This window comes from Cyanistes caeruleus, chromosome 1, assembly GCF_971803275.1.
Source record: "Cyanistes caeruleus chromosome 1, bCyaCae1.hap1.1, whole genome shotgun sequence".
NCBI lineage: Eukaryota > Metazoa > Chordata > Aves > Passeriformes > Paridae > Cyanistes > Cyanistes caeruleus.
The window spans coordinates 17,226,202-17,252,582 of NC_141701.1; the positions used below are offsets into that span (position 1 = coordinate 17,226,202).

The 26,381-nt window shown below is 34.3% G+C and overlaps 2 long non-coding RNA genes across 2 annotated transcripts in view; both read right to left on the minus strand.

The window, feature by feature from the left end:
• LOC111925040 (uncharacterized) overlaps positions 1–25,947 on the minus strand; it is a 61,573-nt gene extending 35,626 nt beyond the window's left edge. The window contains exons 1-3 of the long non-coding RNA XR_015284216.1: positions 25,787–25,947; positions 21,713–21,800; positions 14,073–19,558 (exon numbers count right to left, since the gene is read on the minus strand). This is a non-coding gene — a long non-coding RNA (uncharacterized LOC111925040). The remainder of the gene's footprint in view (positions 1–14,072; positions 19,559–21,712; positions 21,801–25,786) is intronic.
• On the minus strand, positions 934–10,840 carry LOC147655340 (uncharacterized). Its single transcript, XR_015284217.1, has 3 exons — positions 10,750–10,840; positions 9,354–9,417; positions 934–2,211 (listed from the first exon to the last, which is right to left on the minus strand). It is a non-coding gene; the product is annotated as an uncharacterized LOC147655340 (long non-coding RNA).
• Positions 25,948–26,381: the final 434 nt, after the last annotated feature.

A 26,381-nucleotide genomic window follows, 5' to 3' on the forward strand; every position in this document is an offset into this window, starting at 1 on the left:
CTAACAATGTGCCTAAGTCAAAAACAATATTTGAGATTCATTCAATTTTTCAGAAAGGCTCTGTTGTTTCTTCCAGACTTTTTAGCAGCTTATAAATGCTGGAAATCACAGCAAAAATGTTGTTTTTCTTTGCAGTTTCTTTCATCCAGTCTTGTGCTAGCTAAATTTTAATCAGGTTATTTGAATGTGCTTGCTAAATCTAATAATTTTTTATTTAGTTTTGAGAAGGGAGATTAAGACACATTTCTGGAGTACAGCTGACTATCACAAACACAACCAACAAATTAAACTAAGAGAATGATTGTCTGCCTTTTTTCAGTTGATTATTTAATCTCCATTATTGAGTTGGTTTATTTTGCTTTCTATTTGCTGATGTGCATTGCACAGTGCATTTCTCAGACCAATTTTTTTTTCCATTTCCTTTACAAAATTCCCTTTTCTACATCATAAAGTGAAATATTTCAAGCAAAAGACACATGTTCCCAAAAAGCAGTGAAGAGGCAGGAGGAATAGTTTGATTTTTCTATACACATGGTGATAAATAATTTCCCTCTTTATCCTGTCCTCAATGAATTTTAATGGCTCACATTTAAAACCTTACTGAAACAGCTCTTGCACTCAGACTTTATTCTACGTCCATTGGAAAGATTACAACTGAGATAGGTAAAACCATGAAATAATTTTTAAATATAATTTATATTTTCTGCAAAAAGAATTGAAAAGGCTGACAGTAGAGAGTCTGTACAGATCCCTGTCAATATCTGGTGGTAAAAGAAGAATACCTACCAAACATCTGTACAATCATCTGGGAAATGCTGAGTGTTAATGAAGAACAAGACTCACCAAGTGCATGGATGTATAAGACTTGTTATTTTGACTTGTAGTGAAAGATATTGCTGTGGCTCAGATTTGCACTTTATTTTGTGGTGGAGCTTTGTTTTGTTTTGTTAATTTTTTTCTATAAGGGACGTCTACAGGCATGATGGTAATTTACATGTTGCCCAGGAGGGTGGAGTCACCATCCCTGGGGGTGTTTAAGAGGTGTCAGAATCTGCCACTGGGTGATCTGTATTAGTCATTTAAGTCACAGAGGTAGTTCTGGTTTGATGATTGGACTAGAATGAGCTCTTGTAGAATTTTTAAATGTTTTGAAGAACAGGAAGCAAATAAATTAATTCATTCAAGTGCAGGATTGTCCATGAGTACATAATATTAATAGGAAACAGTTTTTTAATCTAAAGAAGCAGTATTTCACACTTCTGTCACACGTGTTTTTCATGTATTTCTAGGAACCTCTTTCCAAAACAAAGTGTATGATGATAATTTTTAGTTCATGTAGAATATTTTTCAAGAGGAGATTTTCAGACATTTCTTAAAGGGGATTAATTTAGTTATTCTGAATTGAAAATACACATTTATATTTTTGGGCTGGATGTGAAACTTTTTTTAAAAGGCACATCATGTATATGTCAGACCTTCTACTTTGCAGTTAAAACTCCAATCAAATCTTAAGACGGATGGTGTGACAGGCATAAAGACATCCCAGAATATTCAGATAACATGCTGAACTTATAAACACTTTTAAGACTATGTTAATTACTGGAGTCTGAGAACAGCATACTTTCTTCTGTGGAATTAAAAATCAATTAGAGACAATCAAATTAAAACATCCAATGATTCAATATTGTTAGAGAATACATTTTTTTAATGTTGCATTCCCCTCGGGAAGGGAAAGGGAAGAAAAAAGAAGGAAAAAAGAAGAAAAGAAGAAAAAAATGTTTTCAGTTGTGAGGGGTGGGCAGTGACCATTTAATCCAACTGCTTGACTACTTCAGGGCTACCCAAACATCAGAGCATGTTTTCCAAATGCCTTCTGAACACTGACTGGCTTAGGGAATCAAACAGCTCTCTCAGGAAGTCTGTTCCACTGTTTGATGATCCTTTTGGTAAATAAATACTTCCAAATATCCAGTCTAAATCTCATCTGGCATAGCTTTGAACCATAACATGTCCCAGGAAGAAAAGCTCAGCTCCTCTGTCTCTCTGTGCCCTCTTCAGGAATCTGTAGACAGCAATAAGGTCTATCCTTAGCCTTCTTGTCTGCAGACAAACACAGAGTCCTTAGCTGGTTGTCACAGGACTTGCCTTCCAGCCCTATCACCAGTTGTGTTGCCCTGCTCTGCCATCCTGCTTTTGTTCCACCTCATCATACTAGCAAAAAAAAAAAAAAAAAAAAAATGAAGACAGACAAAACTTCATCCCTGGAGGAAATACTTGGAATTGTTCAGTCTATAGAAGGGGGAGCAGAGTGGGATCTTATTCATATATATGATTACCTGAAGGGAAGGTATAGAGGGGATGGGCCCAGACTCTGGGCTGGGGAGTGACAGGATCAGCAGCAATGGGCACAAACTGAGAAGGAGGAAGTTTTCTGAATATCAGAATATCAGAATATCAGAAAACTGTTGTCCTTTGTGTGTCAGTAACAGAATTTGGCATATACCTCCAGCTGACACCACCAGTGCCAGGAAATGATGAGTTCAGTACGGCAACCTTCAGTATATCAATCATTTTGATTACATAATTTTCAGAAGCTATATTTGCCATATGGCTTTGTAAAATTGCTTAAAATTTACTTATATCCTATTTTAGTCTATTATAGTAATTGCCTAGATGATAAATACATGTTTCTAACAAATATTTTAAAACTCCACAAAACTAAATATCCTCCAATTTAATAATGCTTTAATTTTCATTTTATTTTTCATTTACTTTGGCTTGAGGAAAATATTGGAGAAGATATGTAAGCATAAAAGGACCAACCTTTATATGGGGTTTATATTTTCTGGTAGCAGATACAAAAATATTTTTTGCTTTGCTCTTAGTTAAAAGGTAGTTTATGACTTGTGATACATCTTCTCTTTATGCCTCACATCCACATGGGCTTCAGGCAAAATAAGGGATGAAAAATGGAAAGGTCACAGACTTTTGTATTTTAGAATACTCTGTGATTCCTTTGGTTCTTTAAGCAAGCTACAGAAGTTGTGATAAATATTAAGACACAGGTCACATTACCATGTCTGCTTTTGTTTTTTTCCTATTGTGTTTGCCTAAGTGGATTATATTTCACTGCCCTCTATATTCCTAGCATTGAAACCATGAGAGATTGGTGGATAAATACCAGTTTTATTTCTTTGAAAGTCTTGTTTTTCTTAGAAACCATTGTCAGCTGCACATAGCCAATATTGTAAAAATCAAGATAGACCTCAGAGAGCACTGGAGTGATATTGTCATTAACAATCTAAAAAAATTGCTAAGTTAGATAACTTAACCATTTTTCTCTGTATGTGTTTACTGTACAATGCTTATAATAAACTGATTTTATTATAAACTTCAAAAAATAGAAATTTTCTGATACATTCTTGATCTATATGTAATATGGATAATAACAGTTATTGCAATAGGAATGGCACTGTGTGACTTCATTAATAGATACACCTTGATAGGTGGTGAAGAGGAATCTAGTTTAGCCACATCTCTATAGAGATGATGTATACATGGGATCAAACAGCTCATCCTCATAGTTATAATGCACAGACTACACTCTAGATAATTTCTAGTTCCAGGAAAAGTCAAAGACATGCTGACCAAGTAAACATGGAAAAATACAGGACTTTATTTTCCAGTTTGCATGATGTAACAAGAAATAACTACTGCTAAACCAGATTCCCAAGGTTTCTGGATATGCCTCATATAGTTATATTTTTGAAAGAAATCTTTTTCCTGAGAAAATTATTCTGGTTATTGTCACCTATCAAATTTGCTTTAAAGGCTCATTAAATCTGATTAAAATTACAAATTTTCAGGAAACAAAATAAAAAAAAAAAACAACCCAACAATAAAAATACCAAACCAACAAAACCCAAACATAACATAACATAACATACAAACTAACATAAACCAAAACTAGTAATTACAAGAGTTGTATGAAGTGAATTGAATAAAGAAAGACACTAAAAAGGTAAATATTAATTTTATTATTTGTCTTCATTTCACTTATTGATTTGAAAGTATTAAGTTAAAATATACAGGCTGTGAAAATTAAGGGAAAGTTGACTACAAACCTTAACCCACTTGTGTAATTTCTTTTTTAATATTTATCTACAAGTGCTATGCTACTCTGCTTAATAGATACTGTTTAAACATGCCTAAATTTTACTGAAAATTTTAAGTATGATGTCAAAACCCAGCCATTGAACACCATTTTTATTTTTGAAAAACTATTGCAAAATATGAAAGAGGAAGCATTGTGATAAATTGAAGGAATATATAACAAATAAACAGCCTTGACAACTAAAACTTATAACAAGATCTGAAAGAGAAATTTTAATTATTCTAAGAATGCTTGGTGAGGGAAAAAATAATTTTGTTTCTGTGATAAATGTAGCGCATAAATACTTATTAGGATTGTCAGGTTGACATCACAATATATAGTCAGGTATTTTGTTAAGAGAAGTATCATGCAGACATTTTATCTTCCTTATTTACAAACAAAGGATATTTGACAATGAGCAAAGAAATGAGATAAATTTGTTGGTCATTTATCACTTCCCCTCAGCAAAATTTAATACAAGAGAAGGACCACTTATGATATTTAAATGCATGTGACACAAATATACATTCCTAAGGCAGTCTGTTTGCAAGCAATCTGTGACAGACAAATTTGCTATGAAATAAACTGAAGTTGACAGAGTCCATAAAACAAGCTGTGCACTTGCCTGAAGATGTAAAGTGTCAGACAAAGGTCTGTAAATACTGAAAGTCTAAATGCAGGGTACCATGTCCTGTGCTTTTAAGGAGGCATAAATACATAAAAGCAATTTTTTATATTTTCTGATGGAGTAAAAAACAGACTGTGTCTTCTTGGTGAGAATGTAAGGTTAAGAGAATAAAACAACAGAAAACCCTGGATAAAAGTTCCAAAGACTGTGAGGGCTTGGGGATATGGGGACTTGTCTAGTCAGTTCAGGCATCCTGACTCTCAATTAGAGAGAGTTTCAGTCATACAGAAGTGATTACCCTCAGAAACTTGAGACTTCTGTAAGTGGCCTACTTTTCACAAGGCTTCTTTAAATACTTTCTGAGAATCAGAACTTCAATATTTTGAAGATATGCATATTGAGTTATAGAAAACACTGCTCACTCTTTTTTTTTCCTTCTCCAGCCTTAATTTTTGTGCAGCTGGAAGAGACCCCAATTAAAGTTTTTTTTTACTAGCCTAGACCCTGCTCAAAGAGAATTTTGTTGAAGATAAATAGATGGTAATATCTATCTGTAGGACTGATTATGGCCAGTTTTTAACAGCTATCTTCCTTTAGGCTTCTTTTGGATACTGCTCCTGCAGCTGTACAAAATCCTAAAAGAAATAATTATTTTTGAATTTTTTCTTTTCCATTAGTGGTAGGAAAGTGGTAGGAAAGAACACCATTTGGAGTTTTGCCATAGAAACACAGAGGGAAATTTGGACTTTAAATCAAGACAGGGCTCTGAGTTAGCGTGATACTGGAAGTTAATAATAGGCTTGATGAATCTATTCAGATCTTAGTGGTTTAAAAAGTGTTTCTACTTTTGGTGGCTGTCATAATGTTTGAAGCAGAATTCCTTTTTTAACAGATGGTGAAATTGTAAACTGGACACAAAGCAGGAGTTCTGGCCCAGTCCTACCATATGAGAACACTGTTGGACCCAAGACCAACTTTACATTTTCAGGATGATGCATTTATTATAAGCTGAGAAGAATATATATTATAATTTCTTGGTATACATAAGAAGCCCTGCTTGTTCCCATAATACTTAATTCAATGTTACTGCTTTTATTTACTTCCAAGTCTCAAGTAATTTAAACATAATTTCTTTATACAGCTACATTCTCTTGTAGCAAGTGACAGTGACAAATATACTATTGAAATTTTTTATATAATCTATCAAAGGGAGTTTTGATGAGTGAATGATGACCAAGACATCCTTTCTTGGGCACAGACTATTTACAAGTACTTAACATTAAAAAAACTACCATCACTGTAATTTGAATAGCAATAAATATTGAATAGACTATTAGCAGTCTAATGAAACCATTAGTAAATTTCTGAATTGATGAGTGAGATATTTTCCTTTATTGTATGTAAGTGTCAGGTGTTTTTTGGTCTAACTGAGACTTTGTTCTAGTTTGGATGCAATGGGTGAACTCCCCTGGAGAGTTTATTATGATTTTGTTTGTTTATATCTCTGTTTCTCTATTTTATTTTTATGTAGTGACTTATTCAGTTACTCAGTGTCATATCTTCTGGAATAGTGCTAACAATGGAGAAGTAAGTTTAAGAAGAAGTAAGGAAAAGAGAGATCATGGATGGCACTTACTGATGGATCAGTATTCAAAGATCTGCTGTAGTGGATCTTTGAGTGCAGTTAGGGAGGGAAAAAGTCGCATATTTTAAATGAAATTTCTTAAGAAAGATGATGGATGGCCTCAACTACAAGGACAGTTCTTTTGTTGGAGTAATGGTCATACTATTATTGAAGACTTATGACTAGGGAAGAGATGGCTTTTATACCAAAGGATGGTTGTATTTTTTTGGAAGACAATGCAAGCACAATTATCCCTCATCCCTTCAATCCCTCTTCTATGACAGTATTCACACAATGCTGTTCTGTTACTGCCTCCAACCTCAAAAGAGAAGATTAAAAAAAAAAAAAACCCAAAAAATCCCACACCAATCCAAACATGCAAGAAATAAAAGAAAGTTTATTACAGAGAAATTAAATTTGTAGGCAACTCTCTGTTACAAAAAAATACAGCTGTTTTGTAAATGGGTTAGTAACATTTTATAGCTATAGATATTCTTATGTTTTGATTTCACTAAAAAGCTAAAAATGTGTTCAGAGTTCATTATTTCACAGTCCATTTTTTTCATGGGTGCCATTTTGTGCACTTCATTGATAGAGCTTTTCTGTTTCCAGTCCATTTATTACCTGACATAATCATGATATTTTAGCTCCATTTTTTGTCAGGAGTTCTTTCCCCTCCATTACCTACCACCTACCTTGTAAACACATAAACTTACTTTTTCCCTTATAAAATGGATGTCCATCATATCATTAGAGGCATGGCTTCCTACTCTAAATGGCCATGTTTTCACTGTTATGAAATTAGTTTTCCAATTATTTCTCCAATGTCACATCTATTTTTACCCCGTGTGCATGTTAGACCAAGAAACTATGACAAGACTGCCCATGTAGAGCTCGAAGGAAAGACACTGGGCAGCATTTTGGTGACAGCAAAGAAACTAATTTTTATACCACAACTCTGAAAACAACATGTTTTCATGTGCATAATTAACAAAGAAAATTACAGACTTGATGAAAGTAAGTTGTACAATAAAAAAAGTAATTACCACAAACAAGACTGAATATTGAATTCATTATTCAGTTTTTAAAAATACCAATCCCAAAAAAAACCTGAGAAACCAAACAAAAACCCAAATCCCCAACCTCACAAAACTCTCAACAAAACCACACAAAGCAAAACCAAGTAAATCCTCAATAGAAATGTTGTCTATTTATTTCAGATAGATATTTCAGGGAATTAGCCTTCTCCCTTGGTAAAATTGCCTTGGAGAGGAGATGCTTTTGTTTTCTTAAAGAGGAGTATTGATGGGTTTAGCACAGATGGCAAACATGACAGATATTTATTTGCTGAGTCTGTTTACATATCAGGAACACTTTTTTTTTGAGTAACAAGCTTGAAGACAGATTCACAAACCACATGATGCTCATATATTTTTTTTAGCTTTTTGTGACATTAAGTTAGAATAAGAGAAGGAAGTTAGATATGAGAGGCAATTTCTCCCCTGATTATAATCTTTCTTTGCAGAACTATCCTAGGAACAGAGAGTATTGTTAACCAGAACTCCAAAATTTTATAAGAACAGTGACACACTGTTGTTCACTGAAAAGCAATCAAAAGTAGTAAGAAAGGAATTTCATATGTTGTTAAAATTATGTAGCCTGAAAAAGGAAAGTCAAAGAAATGATTACATAATCTATTGTCAGGTATCCATTATATTCTTCCCTTGATGTCTGACCAAAAATCTTGGAACAAAGAGGAAGATGGTATCCCTCAAATATTTTTGGAGATTGTTTTAGTTTAGTATTTCAGATGCCTTACTTCCCAGTGGGGTTGCCAAAAAACTGATGCCTAAAGAGGCTACCTGGAACAGAGGCTGGACAGAGTTAAAGGAATAAAGTAGGTATTTATTAAAAGGCCTTCCAGGGATACACCTTGGGCAGTACAAGAGCCCAGCCATGGTTCTACCCAAGATGGATGCAGGATGAATGACTGCCCATGAGTTTTCACACTTTTATGAGTTTTGGTCCATTTACATATTGGGGTTAATTGTCTAATTACAGTTTCAGGTAATGAAGTCCCATCCTCCCAGATTGCTCTTTTGAATTTACCATTGTTTATGCTTTTTGGGCCCAAAGCTGCAACCGTGTCCCTGGTCCTCAGGTTGGAAAAAGATTGTTTTGTCTAACTAAACTGTGAAGAGAACTTGCTAACACTTTATATGAAGTTCAGACTCACACACTAAAGCAGTACAGAATCTGGAAAATATGAAAGCTAAAACTTAAGACACCATTTCCATTACTGATATGGCACAAAAGAGAAATAATAAATATATTTAAAAATAAAATATTGTATTTAAAAATGGGCCAGACTTTAAGAGATAAAATAAATAGAGTCAATATATTAGGTGCAGGTCTCTCACTTTTAAGGACTAGTAAGAATTTATCAGATAAAATAAAATTTCATATTTTAAAATGTAAGGAGGACAAGAATGTATTTATTCATCAGAAAAGGACCATGACTCAGTTGTATTAGGCAGTTATGAAAAGGACAAATTTAAACCTGAAATGAATTGTAGTACATATATTGAAGTATTTTGTTTGCTGACCAGGTATAAGGAAGAAAGATGATTAATAGATGAAGAAGATTAATAGATTGCCCAGAAAGGAGGTAGATGCCCCATGCAGGGAAACATTCAAGGTTAGGTTGAATGGGGCTCTGAGCAACCTGATCTTGTTGAAGATGTCCTTGCTCATTGCAGGAAGTTTTGACTCGATTATATTTAAAGGTCCCTTCCAAACCAAACTATTCTACCATTCTGATTCTAAGAAAGAAGGTGTGAAACATGCAAATCAAACAATAGAAATAATCATAAGCAAACCCTAAGGTGAGGAAGAGAAAAAGCCGTTGAATATAAATGTCTTTTTACTAGCAAAAGGGAAGTACTTACCTCTGAATACATCATGCTTGGGATGCTGACAGCTTGTTGCAATTGTCTTCTCCCTGCAGAACTCCTGACATTAAGAACCAGAAGAGCAATGAAAAACTCAGAGCATAAATGACAATAAAAAAGATGAAGATATTAGTTATTATATTTTTTTGTATGAGAACTTGCAATTTTAGTATTGATAATGAAATTTATTTACAATTAATAATCTAGATAGGAAGTGTTTGCATCATTGCAGCTGGGTTAATAATAACAACTGTTGTATTTTGGGTACATTAGTAAATGTTTCTTAAAAACAATTTCCTGGCTTCACTTACAAGAGTTTAGCTTTTTGCACATCACTGTTTAAACAAAGGGAATACAGGGAACTATAGAACCAAAGTGAGCCAAATGTACATATCAAATACATCCAAGAAGTTATGCTAATCTTCTTTTAAAATCCTCTCAGAGACAATATATTAGAGATGGGGAGGGATTAACTGAATTAGAAAACTGAAAGAGTAAAAATAATAAGGAAAATAATTCATCAGTCCTTTATACAGAATGCTGCCACTAAAACCCCTTACAACTGTCTGATGACACCTGTGATTAACGTCTCTGACACAAACAGCCTTTTCTATTTGTCCTGAAATCTTCAGGGCCTAGTTGTTCATTTCTAGAATTTAAATCTAATTCCATGGGAAGCTAATTCCCTGTATTAGTGGGCTCCACTTTCACAACAGTATTGTTATGCATTGCCATGGTCACCTATTTAGAAGTACCAGAAATATCAAATTTAGGTATCTACTTGGGTAAAAAGTAAAAAACAATTGAAAGGATTTATTTGGTATGGGATGACAGTAGTAGAGGAAGAAGAACCAAAAAAAAGAAATACAGGAAATAGGGAATATAAGGAGTAGAAAGTCATGTGATTTGTGCTGTTTGATGGTCCTTTTAAAAAAAGCTCTGTATCTGAATACAGCAGTTTGGAACAGGACAGTAAATTCACTGTTCCACTCTGCATATGTCTGACCTAGTTCCAGTGTATGATTTGAACAAGGACCATGAAGAACTACAGGAGCTCAGAAAACCTGCAAACACTAAATACAAAACAAGAACAGCAAACTGGCAGGACAGAACTGTAATATACAGGACAGAAAAACTACACATGAGGACATGATGAAGATCAAGTATTTTAAAGGTACACTTCTTGGAAATAGTTACTTGGAAAACTCATATAGGAAAAAAAAAATTGATCCTGAGAAGTTCTAGTTTAAGATGTTGGACTAAAAAAGCCATCTCACAGTAGAAAAAAAGAGAAGTACATAAACCCATCTTTCTGGTAGCTGAGAAGGCAAAAATTTCTACTTTTCAGCTTTGAAGATAAAGAGGTAAATTAGAAAGAAATTAAACTTCTCACCTGAAAGAATAAAATACTTTTACATTTCAACCTTGCAGAAGGATGCAATATTAAAAGCTCAGGGTAAATGTAGATTTCCATTCAAAATGGCCTTTGAAAAAAACACATAAAGAAGGAATTTCTCAGTATAATTACAGAGAAGCCTACAAGAGACTATTAGTGGATAAAAAGGTACCCTTCAAAAGTAGAAACCATATCAAAACAAGTAGAACAGAAAAGAACCTTTTAGAGATTTTGAGAAGAAAATGCTCAAGGTATAAAAACTTATAATAAAATGTTTCAATTCATAACTAGCAATCAGCTTTCTACAAGCTAACACTAACCCAGTGTATAGTTAAGATGAAAGGGTAGCATAAATAATACAAAACATACTCAGGAAGATAATTTCAGTGCAGGGAATTGTAAGGAGTTTCTACAGCAGAGAAAGCAGAAGAAACTTGAGGTATTTCCTCAGATTGATGTGTCAATCGAAGGTATTAAAATCTACTATTTCAAGTAATAGTCATGTGCCACCACTTGAATATATTCACTCAAGCATTTCATTTATGTGACTTCCCTATCAGTTCTTCAACGGTGTTCCTTCCTCATTTATGCATCACCAAGCTGTAACTGTTGTAACTTCATCCATAAAAACAGGTCCAGAGTAGTCTATAAGATGTATTTGATACAAAATTAATCAAACATTAGTGTTTATCATCACAGAAAACAGTATTTGCAGAAGTGGTTGGCATAGAAATTAATTGCCAGCATTTATATTTAGAGGTGAAGTAGGCTTGTCACCTCTGAAACTTTTTTACATCAGAACTCTACAAGAGACTCCTGAGGTATTAATTCTAAGGTTTCAGTTTAATTAAAGTCAGTGCAATGGGTCTTTTTGTTTGTGTCTGCTGTGTTCAATCAATGACATGAACCAGTGTCTGCACAAGCTAGATTTTTGATTAGTAATGGATGGAGACTATTTGTTCAATATACTTATGTAGTCATAAGAGAGAATTAGATATTTACTTTGTCATTTATGATTCATACAGTATTACAAGAATTAGATTTTATAGCTAGTCTTTTTTTATCTCATTGTCAGGAGATCCCAGTGTTCCACAATTTTGCTTACTTAATTAAATCATATGCTCAACTTGTCCTCAGAATATTACTGAGAATTTAAATAAACCCATTTTTTGATAATGTGGATAGCTTGACTTCCTTCTAGACAATCATGAGTTTGCCAGCATTCTACTTATACATGTAAAATTGCACAGTGATGAGTCCAATTACCCAGAAAAGAGTTGTATTTTGAGATTATGATTTTACTCAATGAGGAAAAAAAAAAAAAAAAGGCACCTGGGTATCTGAAAAGAAGATCTCACAGAGAGTTTAGATATGTGTCTTTCATCAGATTTAATAAGATTGAACAGAAATATTGAAGTGTGCTTTTGCGTATTTTCTTTTCAAATCAAGTGATAAATCTGGAGACTGATTATTGTCTTCTCTAAAAATTGTCTATCTTTCTAAAAACAAAATATGATTATATTCATTTTAAAACCTAGGGATACACAATTTAGTGGTGTCTTCATTGCTTCATGCTGACTTAAATATCAATCAGATAAGATGTGTGAAATGCAATTTTTTTACCTTAGTCTAGTGCTCAGCATTATCTCAGATTCTCAGAACAGATACAAATTTGTCACTGCCATAAACATACTGCATCATCTATCAAAATATGCAGTTCACTCCAATGTATCCCATATTTAAAATATAGGGGAGGGATCTTACACATCTTTGACATACCTTGGCAAAATGCTGGAAATAATTTTGCTGGTTTTGCTGGCACTGCCATTCATTAGAGAAACAAACTGCTCTGTGAAGCACTGTGCACAGGGAAATGAAGCTGAAATGAGCCAGCAGCTATAGGGAGAGTGGCTTTGTGCATTCTGTCTTCCTCTGCTGTGCAGCTGCTTGAGAAACTAATGCTTCACTGTGTACACTGAAAACCTGAGAAACTACAAATCTATTTCCTATGAAACAGAAAGATCTTAGCATTTTAGTGTTTAGGGTTTTAGTTTTTGGTTTAACTAGTTTATTTTTTAGTTGTTTCTTTACTACACTGTTCAAAGCAGGATCTGAAAGCTCATGGTTGCTACAGCTCTTTAGAATGTGTTTGATACATATTCCTTGTCTATATATCTGGATTGAAAAACCGAAGATCACTGGGGCAAAATGAGCAAGTGAAGTTAGTGTGGATATGAAGCAAATTATTATTATTTTTATTATAATTATTATAATTTAAAAAAAAGTTTATTTCAGAATCAGATGTTCAGAGGTTTTTTTTGTACCACCCTGTTATATGTAACGGATAGACATAAAATGCTAAATAGCATCAACGTGTAGCTTTTAAATTCTGATTTCAACTGAAATAGTTGTTCCTGAAAGATTTTTTTCAATGGGTTGTAGTTTTTTTCTGTTTGTTTCTTTGTTTATAGGCAAGTTTTGATGTGTTTTTAGGATCCTCAGAATAGAGATTTTCCATTTTCATTTACAATGAACAGACCAAAATATTTATGCAGGGGACATGAGGGGTTTTTTCTGTCTAAAAGCAGTTAATAGCCTATATTTAAAACAAATACGTATATATAGTTGTTTGATTGTCCATTGTTTTCCAAGAGTTTGTAGAACTGTAAGGAAGAAAAACTAGGCAAGAAGAAACCTTCAGAACTCAAAGAGCATGGAGATTAGATGTTCTGAAATGAGGTCACAGTAGTGAGCAGTTCCTCACATGCTTGGTGCATTTAAGAATAATCAGTATTGCCTAATAAAATATTTTCATTGATACTTTCTCCTCCCCAAAATTTCTAATTTTAAGCAAGTAAATAATAGCAATGCTATTTTAAATTTCTGGTGCAGACTGGGTATCTATACCCTCAGTAATCCTAAAGGCATCGCTGAAGACTGGAAAATAGGATGTGAAATAAAAATACCTTTCTTGAGAAATGGTAAGAAATGAGTATTTGTGAATGAAATTTTGCAGCACCATTACTGTGATTGCCTGAAACAAACAAGGCTATTCAGGAATTATTCTAGAGAAACCAAAGTAGTGTCCATTCAGAAGCATTGGTTTTGCTAATCAGTATTTTGTATCTAGTTTCCTGAGATCTTTATGTGTAATAGACAGGCAATATTAACACTGAGCAATTTAGCGAACTCTTTATGAGAGGTTCTGGAAGAAATGCGTATGAAATAGTCTTACAGATGAATCAGTGAAATCTTACAGTTTATATGTATCAAATAGGCCTGTGAAATCTGGAAATATCACTGATGAGTGGAAACCAGACCTGCAGCTAAACTGCAAGTGTTTTAACAGGTAGATGAAACTCCACTCTCAGAGAAGTGACAGAGCCTAAAGGCAAATCACCATCTAACCGGGTAAATGTGACTTGATTATATCAGTTAGGCACAGTCCAGTGCTGAAACAGTACGCAATATTCTCTCATCTAAGAAGTAATTTCATAAGTAGCTGAAAAATAACTAGCAGGGAAATGTCACCAACTCACTGCTTAGCACCATGGCCATCTCTCCTGGTGTTCAAAGTTACAAAAATGAGAAAGTGATTTTTTTTTCTTTCTCTTTTCCCTAATTTGAGGCAGCAGGAATATTTTGTGTGCAAGTAGACACGACAGGTAGTGGAGAACAAGAATTGTGTCCTCCTGTTGATTTTTCTGTGCATTAGCATGACTTCCTTCCCTTCTTTGCTTTGGAAGTTTGGAACTTTCTTCCTTTGGAGAACTTTGGAAGTTTCTTCTTGGGAATGATCAGGCCAATTCTTGTTGTAGGAGTATTTGAGTAGTTCAGTGACTGTTGGGGTAAAAAGTCATTACTGGAAAAAAACCCCCACAAAAAAACAGAAGAGGTAATTTGCTGTTTTGTGGTACTGACCTACCTTATCCTTCCTAAAGAAAAAAAGAACTTGCTTTCATATCTCTCATGTCATAATTCTTCCATTCTCACAGAGGACACGGTAATAAGGTGATGAATTTCAGCAGTTTTTAAACTTTGTTTAAGCAAGACTAATTATATGATTTTCTTTCCCTTTGTGGTGCAATAGTTGAAGAAGAGTTGATACCAACATTCCGAATGGATGAGGCAATAGTAGTTCTTTCCAGATAAGCACGTTTTCCTAAGAATTAGTTTATGTCTGCCTTAAATATTAAGAGTTCTTTTCAACACTCTAAACCCAGTAATTGGATCAATTATGAGGAAAGAGAAAGAGAAGGTAATTTCATTTTAATCAGAATGATTCCCCAGTACCCTATTATCTAAAGGCACAGTGCTCTCCCACGGTAAAATCTGCCAGGGCAGGACTCAGGAATGTCTTGGCTCTGCATGAGCTCTAGAGGACACATCTCCTTTTCACTGGTTGCCAAGTCAGCCTAGCTCATGGAACATGACCCCCTGGGCTGTCATATTCTTGATTATTTGTTCTTCCACAGGGCTGGAGGAATGAAAAAAAAAAAATTGAAGAAAGGGTTGAAAGGACTCCTGGAACAAAAAAGCAATATATTCTACAATTGAAGTCAAGCTTTCTTAGATCATGTGCCAAAAAAGGCATAGTAACATGAAAGACCAATTATGATGAGATTAGCCTCTTCAATAAGACTGATCAAATAGCTCATTAAGTGTGGTGTATAGTGTAATAGCAATGCACTATGGTAGAACAAAAGGAATTCAGTATTACTGTGTATATCTAATCAAGATAATGTAAAAAAATTCCTACATTTACACTGAAAATATTTTCTGTAAAAAATTACTATTACAAGTTATTCCCCTTTTTACTTGGCAAAATTCACATTCCATTTTCATTAAGAATCATTTTCATAAAGGTTGGAAAAGACCTCTAAGACCATTGAATCCAACTGTGCAGCTAACAAGTCCACTACTGAACCATGTCCCTAAGTGCTACATGTACATGTCTTTTCAATACCTCCAGCAATGGTGATTCAATCACTTCCCTGAGCAGCCTGTTTCAATGCCTGACAAAAATTTTGGTGGAGAAATGTTCCCTAATATCCATCTAAACCTCCCCTGGTGCAACTTGAGGCTATTTCCTCTAGTCCTGTCCCTTGTTACTTGGGATAAGAGACCAACTCTCTCTTTCAGGTAGTTGTCAAGAGCAACAAGGTCTGCTTTTCTCCAGGCTAAACAACTCCTGTTCCCTCAGCTGCTTGTTGTAAGACCCTTCTCCTGCCTTTCATAAGTCCATCCTGACCACACCTGTTCACATGGCTGTTCTGCACCTCTGGATTGAAATTTATTTATTTATGGATTGAAATTTATTTATTTTTTAAATTAATTTCAATCCAGGTTTGTTTTTATTTTAATATTTATTCAAAATATTTTATTGACTTATTGGTTAATCAAAACCATCGATCAAAAACCACGTGATATGAGCTATATAACAAAAATTACTAGTACTCAAGCTAATAATAATATCTAAGTTGTATTTTTATATTTGCACAATAGGAGTACCTAACAATATATCTTATGTTAAAATTGGTTTTGTTCTTAGAAAACACATTAAATGATTTTGTGGCTAAGTGGATTTCTTCTCTAGTCTTATTGCTTGACATTGGGTAAGTCACTTAGCTTCTTTTTTCTTCATGTGCAGTCTGTAAAGTGACCAGTATGCATGTTTCCATTCTACATTCCTTTTAGTGCAAGGGCATTGTTCATTGTATTGTTCTACATCTGAGAGCATGGAGGTTCATGGTCTAAGCTACACAGTCTGAATGCAGACATAAGGCAGCAATGACACATGTAACTCTTACTTCTGACCTGAAAAAGACTGACATCATCAAATCAGACCTTTATTTAACTATTCCCCCAAATCACTAAATCTTTCCCAATGTATTATATATGATCATTTGATCATATGTAATTACATCTGAATTCAGTGCGTGTTGGCTGTATTTAATAAATCTCAAATTTGTATGAAAATGCTTGTAAGCCACTGGAAAGAGTTGGAGACTTCAAGCAAATAACTTACTTTTCCTTGAAATCTTCCAAGTATGAGACTATTCTGTTTATTCTTCTAATGGGAATCCTCTTTAATAAATGCTGGATTACTAGAATGTAATTTGTGATCATATTAACATGATTACAGCTCTCAGAATCCCAGTGGAGACTCTAGAAATATTATTAGGATTGTCAGTAGAAAGGAGTGTATAGTTTAAAAGGTTCTAAACTAATCATGCACTTATTAGTTATGGCCAAATTCCTGCTAACTCCCAGATGAGGGAGAAAAACCAGAACTAATTACTACAGTTGTGCACACAGGGGAAGGTGTCTGTACTAGAAAAAGTAGAATAAAACAGCTCTCATGCCTATAATTACTTTTTCCATTATGTCATTTTGAATTATTACAGAAAAAAAAATAATAGTAGCATATTAATATGAGGTACTGATGGGCTACAGCAAAATAAAAATGGGTATCAAGACAACAGCTGCAGAATGTTACTCTGTGAAATAATCTTTAAAGTTAGTAGAAGTAAATTTATGAATCCATTTAGCAAAAAGGTATAGCTCTGACTTGAAAATAAGCAGTTCCAGGAACACTAAGATTGATGATTTCAATGATGTTCAGTCTCCGTACTTTAAAAAATGTCAGAATAACAAGTTTTTTTGTTTTAGAATATGAAACAAATGTGAACTACAGAAAAAAATATTAAAGGAAAAACACTCTTTTCAGAGACCATGCTGATAACTTTCCATATGGTAAATGCAGCTTTTAAAAACCAGCATCTAATCTTATTTTTTAATAAAATTATGATATTTTATTAGGGATTTTGTAATAATAAAACCTAGTAATTTAGATTTTACAGGAAGACAATTTTTAAAACTTTGAGTAATGTCTTGGTTCTAGCCAAGACAGAGTTAATTTTCTGAAGTAGTTGGGAGGGGTCATGGTTAGGACCCAGAAGTTATTATACACCACCTCACAGCATTGCCAGGAGATGGGGAAAAGGAGTCTTTTCTGGGGACAAAGGGCTCTGTCCAGTTGAGAAAACATGGTGTAGTGAATCATCCAGTATTGTCTGGATTTATTTTTCCATGTGAATTGTTTCTTGTAACTTTTGTTATTAATATTGTTGCTGTTACCATTAGTTTCCTTCTGCTGTTTTGGTTTCCAGTAAATGGTTCTTAATCTGTGATCTTCGCCTTTTGTGCCTCCAGTTGGAGAGAGAAGGGTGAGTGGCACATGGTTTTAGCAGGAATATTAAATTGGAGAATGCCAATCCTAAACCATCAACAATCTATCGAAAAGAAACTCCCCTTAATTCTATTCTGTGTTGTATATGTTTGACATTAGATAATTATTCAGAACTGCAGTTTGAGAAAGTTCTGAAATGAAGCTCTTCATCTTTATTATTAAATCATTGCAAAAAGGAGAAATGTAATCACAAACCATCCAGATCATCTCTGTTCCTAACATCCTACGGCTTCATGTTTTACTTTGTTCTCCAAGAAATGCGGATATGAAACTACATCAAAACCTCCACTCCAGAGCTGCATATCATTACCTTCATTTCAATAACAGTATCTTGTCTGATATCTGAATTATTTCAATGGAAGAAGACTGTGTTTTTTATATATCTAAAAAAAGAAGGAGAGCTACAAAGCTCAATCAATTAAGCATACAGTGCTCTCTCTACTCTCTTACTTGGCCTCAGTGTTATATTTTCTGCTGCTAAGATTCCTACATCAGCTGTTCCCATGCTTTTCTCACTTCCAGGAATTAAGTTCTTATATGACTTTATGATCCTTATGAACACAAAAAGTGTCTTTCAGAGAAGATGGTAATGGTGACTTCCTTTTATCCTCGATGAGAGTGTTTATTCTGAATATCACTGCTTTGGGTTCAATTCCATGCTTGGGATTTCATTCCTTCTGAGCTCATCTGCTGATTTCACTTGAAAATTGACATTCCTGTTCCAACTTGCCATTGAGGTGGGGTAATTGAGCTTGGTAATATATCCCTTGGGGAAGATCAGCATGAATCAACACTGGACAATCAGTGTGTGTGTATATATATACTCTCATGTGTATTTTAGAACAATTTGGTTGCAATGAAAAGGAGATATGTAGCTGTTTTGGTTATTAGCTATAATAAAATAACAGTATAGAGTTATGAAAATATTAAGAAAATATATAAGACAAAAAGAAAGTGAAAAAAGCACAAGAGTAGATAGAGGAGAGGAAAGGTATCACTACCCATGGATCCAGGAACAAGGAATTTAGATGTCCATGGGTCACAGTATTGATCAATCAGGCATGAGGGAAACCCTGGGAAAAAAAGAGTTCAGCAGGTACTGTTGAATATACTTTCAGGTTCAAGTGAGAAAACTCAGGTACCTCCACTAGGAGAGGAGTGTGGGAAGCCTTAAAAACACGGATCATGTGCAGTCCTCTCGTGGAAGGCCCCAGAAATTTGTCTGGCAGTGCTTTAGTGGTTAGTGATGGTCACAGAAGCCATTTGTCCCATAAATTGGGGCAATAAGTGCATGAGCACTTGCTTCCTTCCCCACAGTTTGCCACAGTGGGAATTTTTTTCTAGGTGCATTAACTAGGATGTGCTAACCAGATCTTGCCTCCAGGCCTGGAATTAGCACTTTCCTGTTGAAAATTCCTTTCATCTGTGTTTACCTCAAGTCTGTTGTGGTGGCTTATCTTACACCAAGTTCCTTATGTGCCCTTGACAATGTTCAAGACAAGCAACCATGCTCTCTAGTCCTTATACCATCTTGTGGCTCAAACACTCCAAGCACTTCTCATCAGTTCACAGTTTGTCCACCAGGGTTGATGCATATGTAGCAGAGACAAGACAGGAAAAAAAGACAAAATAAGACAGATAAAGCAACTCACTGTCTAATACAATGTGATTACTCAAGAAAAAAATAAGACAGTAAATATCAGATGAATAACCACAGGGTATGATTATATTCTACAATTTATGGGATAAACCAGGATCTGAATAACTAAAATCACATCCCTTAATATTAACAAAGTTGCAAACACAGGTAAAGTTAAAAGCCCTTAGAACACATTAGGAAATGTACTGGATATGGGAATTCAAATGAGAATACAGGTCTCTGATTTACTTTGAAAAAACCCATTCCTGACATGAGAATTCCACCATGGAACAGAAGTTTTGCAATATAGTGTCTAATGACTGATAACATGTTTTGTTCCACAAATGGTTCCAGGTAGAGTTGCATGGAAGCTAGTAAAAAATCTTCCTTTTATTCTATCCATGTCCCATTTTGGTCCTTGACTGTTCTTTTTTCTGGTGTAGGAAGGGTGACTCAACCAGAACATTTTCTTTTGTTTTGTTAAGACTATTAAGTTTACTCATTAATATCTCTGAAAAAATTAGCCAGATCATTATAAATCTAAATATTTCTTAGAAAGAACAAGGAAATCTAATATATGTTTTGACAAATTCCTCCCTTCTGTGATTATTTCAAGTCCCTGCTGCAGTGGCTTATCTTATGACAAGTGGTTTCTGTGGTCCTGATAATGTTTGAGGCAGGCAAATGGGATCTTTATGTCCTTAAAATCCACTGAATAGAAAGAAATTATTAGGATTTAAATATAAGTATAGGCACTAGATCTAATATGACCAATGACTGAAAGAGGATGATAGCATTTACAGGGTGCTCTTGCAACTCACTGAATCAAAAACTGCAGGAATGGAAATCAGAGATGTCTATAAAAAACACAAAACTTTTATTAGAAGACACAGGCTGGTTTTCTGTAAATGTTACTGATTTCAAAATTTTCAGAAAACTTAAAATATCTGAGTTGAAGCTCCAGCCAAACTAATGATAGAACTTCTTTGAAATTCCAAGAACCTTTTACTCAAAAATCTGTAATTCAGTATCTGAGGCAAAGGAAAGGGAGACTCAGGAATGCAGAATTTTTCTTTGCAGAAACACAGTTTCAAATGTGTATGGCTCTGTACAGTGTTATAATCATGCAGTTCATGACTCAATAAATCAACACAGCTCAAATTAAACATCTCATTTATAGATGTTTTCTGATAATTGTTTTAAAACTGGGTGGATCAAAAAAATTGCATCACATCAACTTTAATATATCAGGCTTCAAAACTCTACATATAATTGTAAAGAAGAGCATTAAATGCTTTAAAAGTGAATGCTTTACTGTCTTCTCAGAAATTCATTATAACCTACTCCAACTTTAGAACCTGCAATTAAGATAGAATAAAATCCCTACTTGCTCCAGAGATGCTTAATAGGGTATGCATTAGAATTTTTCTTTTGGTAACCAGATCAAGACAAGACCTGACATTATTTTAGTTAATTAAATTATTTTTGCTAATTGGTTTTGTCTACAATTTATTTTGGATTTCTATGGATGCTAACTGTCAAGCAGGCAGCATAGTGTCTGTGGAATAACAGGCCACATAAATTTCTCAGTCTTGCCCGAGAAAGTGGCCTGGGAAATTATAAGGAGGAATTAAAACAATCCTCAGAGGCAGAAAACAGCCTTGCAGGTGCTGTTTGTCTGTTCCTTGTTTTTTTGCAAGAGAAGGTTGAGGGGTGGTGAGCCCCACTGACCAACGATGGTGCTGTGTTAGTTTACTAACCAATAAGAGTTTTCTTTTCTGTACTTTTCACATATTGGTCTATAAAAAAGACCTGAGGTAATAAACCAAGAGAAATTCTCCAGTTTGAGACCACAAGAGAGTCTGTGTCGTTCTCACCATTCCCAATAGAGACAGATTTCCTACTGCCACAGTCTTTTGGAAATATTAATTAAAATGAGAACCCAGTCAAATTAATCTCTCCATCTTAGCTCAACATTAAACCCTTGATCTCCATCCATATTTAACAATGAAATTTAGGCAATTAGCTGAATAAAAAGTAATTATGAAAATAATAACTAAAACACACACCTTTTTTCTTGTATGCCGTAAACTGGATTAATTGTAAGCAATTTTTTTCTAAATTTCAATGAAGAAAGGTCAAGCATGGAATCTGTAACTTGGAAACATCAGAAATGTGTTAAAAGTAAGTAAACAATTTAAAAAAATATTCCATACATAAAAATTATAGGATATATTTCATCAGAAGATAATTTTAATGTTTTGCTTCCCAGTTTTCCTTCTGATAACAAAATATACAATACAGGTTTTAATACAGGACATAGTGCTTCTTCTTACTTTCTGTTGGATATATAAAATGAATCCTTCTTTTCAGTTAACATGCAGAAAACCAGTAACTTAATCTGACATATATAAAAAGTAGAATAAAGACTGATACACTAATTCATACCATACTGAAAAGCATGACATTAGTGTAAATCCATTTCCTGAGCACATCGATCTCTCCTGGCAATTTTCATTTCTGCCTTTTTGTTTATCTCCATCCCTTCACACATTCTTCCCTACCCTTTCCAAATCCTTACTTTTAAAAAAGTGTATGATAGTATTAAAACCAAAGCAATTAAAATAAAAATTAAAATCCATGTTTATTTTTTCAGATAAGTTACTATTTCCAGGACTATTATGGGAGAATTTAGCTGAATATTTACTTTTCATATATCATCTCTGTAAAGGAGTAAGACCTGCTCTTTGTCTACATGACAACATGAGGCAAATGGTCTTCTGCAGTACTTCTTAACAACAGTTTATTTTTTTTAATTTATCTGTTTTAAAATACCTAGCCATCAATTTTAAATAATGAACTGCTTGCATGAGAGTAATTTCAAGTTTATTTTTATTAAGATATATTGAACAGCTTTAGGCAAAGTATTTTATATGTCAAAAGACATATTGTGCTTAATTGCCATAAGAAACATGACAGGATAGCTACAGTAAGAAATTTTTGAGAACAGGCCTCAAAATAAACCTAAAGAAATGGCTGAAGCAATCACTCAAACTGGTATTAAATGAAAATGTTCTAATCCTTGATGTACTACTATATACTGATTGCCGAAAGCTTTTCCAGTTGAGAGCAATACGCTGAACATATATCTGACAGAGGCCTACATTGGTACAATATTACTTCACAGTTAGATGATCACAAGCTGCCAAGTAATTTGTAGAGATACAGGGAACAGGAGACAGACATGTTCTTGCCCTGAGGCTTATCAGAAGGGCAGGAGAGTGATACCGACTAAGCAATGCACAACTACCAAAAAATATTTTCAGTATTTTACTTGCTCAGTACTTAGAAAATCTCCCCTTGCCTGGTGACTGGAAACTAAATATACCTCAAAACTGAAAAGGAGCAGGGAATTAAGTGGTATTTAGATATTCTTCAGAGTTTGCTTGCTTTTATTTCTGACCTTTTGAGTGAAGGAAACTTGTAGCTTGTCTAGTTTTTAAGATGTCAGTAGGCTGATACATGCATGAAACTTTCACACACAGCCAAATGCAAAGAGGTTAGATAAGATAGAGGCCATCTCTTTGTCCATTGGTTAGAAAAAGAAGAAAAGCAAGAAAGAACTATAAGCCAAGGTATGTAGGTTAGATGTGATTAGTGAACCCAATATGTAAAAAGTATATTAGATAGTGACATTATCTCTTATACTAAAGAAGAAATATATTTATGGAAAACCAAAACTGTATATGAAGAAATATATGTAGCTGTTTATAGAGAATTTATGAATATGTTAAACGTCAGAAATACTAACTATAGCATTTTTTTTTTTTTCAAGTAGTTACAAACAATAAAATTTCCCTGCACAGTCTATTTTTCATTGTTTGCTTTTAAAATTGTTTCTGGAATTTATGAAGATCTTTCTTGAATTATTTGTATTATTTTCACCTAAGCTACTATACTTACTACCAATATCTTATGAAGAAAAAAGAAGGAAAGTCAAAAATTCCTTTCTTACATTCTACTATCTCTAATATTTTTTTTACAGAAATAATGAGCCAAAACTTCTAATTAAAAATGAGGTTAAACCAAGGTAAAATCTGGTTTATTTGCAGCAGATATATCATGCCACAACTCTCTTTCAAAGTTGAAGCCAATTGTTAGTTTTAAGTAGTTCAAAGTATAAAGTAACACCATCCTGGTCCATTCTCTGCTGCATTGCCCTACAATGTTTTGCAGCAATAAAGAAGCAGTGTCAGTATTGTAATGATAATATTATTTCAACCAAAATAAATATTCCAAAACATTCCAAGTTTACATCCTAATAGAACTTTAAAGTTAGACTCAGTAAAATGAGTAACATGACCCCTAATAAAACCCCTCAAAACAACCCAACAAAAATTAATCCAGGATTATTTTAAAAGGAAGAATGCAATATTTTGGCGGGGAAAACCAAAAGCACATACACATGTAAATGTTAATTGAACCAAAGGCCTCAAGTCACAGCCTCAAACAGGAAACCTTTTTAGCTCTTTTGTTTATTTTGTCTTTTTTGGTTGTTTCTAAGGTGCTTATAATATTTACTGCTTAAAGGCTGTCAGCCTTGAGTTCTAGATGTATAACTAAAAGAATGAAAAGTGATCCCATAACATTCCCACATATCTGAATCCTTGTCTAACGCGTGCAGTCTCTCTGCACTATTGGTGACCTCTCGTACTTATATAAAGTGACAGGACTCTATGAGTGCTCTGAACAATAACTATGTCATTTTCTTGAGGTAAGTATAAAAAGATAAAAACTATTTAAAATCTTTTAGCAGCAATGTTTAATTACAATATGAACTAGAAGTGTGTTTTAAACAGAGATGAAGAAAGAAACATGTCAAGTAGTCAGACAAAGAATTCAGATAAAACAATTAAAAATAATAAAAAAACCCTTGAAACCAGATTTTGCATTTTCTCTTTCCTGCTGCATCTTACAAGACTACTCAAATCAGTAACTTTCAGTGGCTTTAAAAATAGTAATAGAAATAGCAATAGCAGTAGGAATAGAAAATATAGCAATACATTTTGTAGATATACTGGTTTTCCCTGTAAAGTTAAATTTCTTCATAGTATCTAGGATGTTCTGAAGATGTGATGAAAACAATGTTGATAACACACCAATGTTTTAATTATTGCTTAACAATGCTTACAGAGCATCATAGACTTTTCTATTTCTCACATCTCCCCACCAGTGAGCAGGCTGGTGGAGCACTAGGGTTTGAGAGGAGACACAGCTCTGGGGAAGAAAGAGAAATGGAGGAAATGTTCAGAGTTAGAGTTTGTCTTCCTAAGTCACAATTATATAAGACAGAGCTTTGCTTTTCTGGAGATAGTTGTCAGTGAATTCCTTGTTTTTTCTTGCTTTTGTGTGAAGCTTTTGTTTTGCATATTACACTCTTCATCTCAATCCTTGAGTTTTCGCACTTTTACCCTTCTGATTTTCTCCCCCATCCCACCAGGGGTGAGTGAACAAGTGGCTGTGTGGCACAGAGTTGCTTACTGAGGTCACACCACAACCACAGAATAACTTCTAAAGTATTTAACTTAGATTTCTGTTGCCATAATATTGCTCTCCAACCCTGACATGCCTCATTTCCACAGTCACCAGGAGATGCTGGCTCCATACCAAGTCCAGCTAATCTTTAATACATAAATCTCTCAGGAGAGAATTAATGTCATCCACACCCACAAGAGAATGGCCTTCTATAGCCTTCTCTACTGTTCAGCTTATTACTTTATTGAACAAAGTTTAATATAAGACTGTGTAGAGTGGATAGGTCCTACCTGTCACAGGTGACTAGACTGTTCCTTGACTGACAGACAGGATCCTGACTGACACAAAATTATGACTTTCTTCCCTAGTTCTCCTAGTGCACTCTATCCCATGGCACACCTACCACACCTGACAGAAGTAGGTTACTCACACATCTCACAGTCTTGAAATTGGATATCCAAACAAAAGGCACACAGATGTATATTTACATCACCCACACGTCAGCAGTGCTCAAAAATCCTGTCATCAGTGTTTCCTATTCTTGTCTCTTTCCAAATTTTTTGCGTAGAGAATCTAAGAATCACAGAATGAAAAGGGTTGGAACAAACCTTTGGAGGTCCTCTGTTCTGGCCCCCTCAACAAGCAGCATCATCTAGAGCAGGATGTCCAGGACAGCGTCCAGGCAGCTTTTAAGCACCTCCAAGAATGGAGAACCCACAAATCCTCTGGGCTTCATGTTGCAACCAAACTATTCTTCTTTCATCCTGTTCTTGATACACAGATAATGCAAAATTTAGATTCTATGCTGAATAACACCTTTTAAAATTCATGCATGGCAGTGGATACAATTTAGCGTTCATTTAAAAGCTTTGTTTCTTAAGGATTTAATTTAGAATTTTGATATCTTTAAAGGATCCTGAATCAAGATCCTCCAAATATGTAAGTACTTCAATATTATTTTTGCAGCTATATTACTTAGGTACCATAATTTCATATTCAGAGGCTTAATGTTACAAGAACGAGTCATACAGAAACATAAAACCATAGCATCATTTAGGTTGGAAAAGACCTTTAAGATCACTGAGTCCAAACATTAGCCTAACACTGTGAAGTTCAACACTAAACCACGTCCTTAATTGTCACAGCTACGCACTTCTTAATTACCTCCAAGGATGGTGACTCAACCAGTGACCCGGGCAGCCT